Source organism: Melanerpes formicivorus, unplaced genomic scaffold, assembly GCF_026170545.1.
Source record: "Melanerpes formicivorus ecotype bairdi unplaced genomic scaffold, bMelFor1.0.p_v2 SCAF_835, whole genome shotgun sequence".
NCBI classification, from domain to species: domain Eukaryota; kingdom Metazoa; phylum Chordata; class Aves; order Piciformes; family Picidae; genus Melanerpes; species Melanerpes formicivorus.
The window spans coordinates 9,505-10,000 of NW_027143187.1; positions in this window are offsets into that span (position 1 = coordinate 9,505).

Sequence of the window (496 nt, forward strand, 5' to 3'; positions counted from 1 at the left end):
GGGGGCGGGGGGTAGCGGCAAGAGGCAACGTCGGGAGGGGGGGCTCCGCGCAAACCGGCAGCGGGGGGGGGGCGGGGGTAGCGGCAAGAGGCAACGTCGGGAGGGGGGGCTCCGCGCAAACCGGCAGCGGGGGGGGGCGGGGGGTAGCGGCAAGAGGCAACGGCGGGAAGGGGGGGCTCCGCGCAAACCGGCAGCGGGGGGGGGGCGGGGGGTAGCGGCAAGAGGCAACGGCGGGAAGGGGGGTCTCCGCGCAAACCGGCAGCGGGGGGGGGGCGGGGGTAGCGGCAAGAGGCAACGGCGGGAAGGGGGGGCTCCGCGCAAACCGGCAGCGGGGGGGGGGCGGGGGGTAGCGGCAAGAGGCAACGGCGGGAAGGGGGGGCTCCGCGCAAACCGGCAGCGGGGCGGGGGCAGGGGTAGCGGCAAGAGGCAACGTCGGGAGGGGGGGGCTCCGCGCAAACCGGCAGCGGGGGGGGGGCCGGGGTAGCGGCAAGAGGCA